General features: G+C 49.6%; 1 protein-coding gene across 2 annotated transcripts in view; it reads right to left on the minus strand.

Annotated features, from left to right (window-relative positions):
* FBXO17 (F-box protein 17) overlaps positions 1-649 on the minus strand; it is a 50,602-nt gene that overhangs the window by 23,172 nt on the left and 26,781 nt on the right. The window contains exon 1 of one of the 2 annotated variants that reach the window (XM_011973353.1): positions 362-371. The exons of the other annotated variant lie outside the window; for it this stretch is intronic. The gene's annotated coding sequence lies outside the window, so the exon portion shown is untranslated. Of the gene's footprint in view, positions 1-361; positions 372-649 lie in introns of those variants that run through there. 2 annotated transcript variants of the gene reach the window in all.

Consider the following 649-nt stretch of genomic DNA (forward strand, 5'->3'; position numbering starts at 1 on the left):
TTTTTTTTTTGAGATGGAGTCTTCCTCTGTTGCCCAGGCTGGAGTGTAGTGGCCCAATCTCAGCCCACTGCAATCTCTGCCTCCTGGGTTCAAGCGATTGTCCTGCCTCAGCCTCCTGAGTAGCTGGGATTACAGGCGCATGCCACCATGCCTGGCTAAGTTTTGTATTATTATTATTTTTTCAGTAGAGACGGGATTTCACCCGTTGGCCAGGCTGGTCTCGAACTCCTGACCTTGTGATTCGCCCCCCTCGGCCTCCCAAAGTGCTGGGATTCATTAGGCTGTGCAATTTGTGCACTTTCTATAAAAGGTTTGCTAAAAATGGGCTGGGTACCATGGCTCACGTGTGTCATCCCAGCACTTTGGGAGGCTGAGGTGGGAGGATGGCTTGAACCCAGGGGTTCGAGACCAGCGTGGGCAACATAGTGAAACCCCATCTCTACAAAAAATAAACATTAAAAAATTAGCTGGACCTGGTGGTGTGCACTTGTAGTCCCAGATACTAGGGAGGCTGAGGTGAGAGGATTACTTGTGACCAGGAGTTCGAGGGTACAGTGAGCTATGATTGCACTACTGCATTCCAGCCTGGGTGACAGAGTGAGACTGTCTCCAAAAACAAAAACAAAACACCACCACCACCAAAACAACA

The sequence above is a fragment of the Mandrillus leucophaeus genome, unplaced genomic scaffold (genome assembly GCF_000951045.1).
Source record: "Mandrillus leucophaeus isolate KB7577 unplaced genomic scaffold, Mleu.le_1.0 Scaffold137, whole genome shotgun sequence".
Taxonomy (NCBI): Eukaryota; Metazoa; Chordata; class Mammalia; order Primates; family Cercopithecidae; genus Mandrillus; species Mandrillus leucophaeus.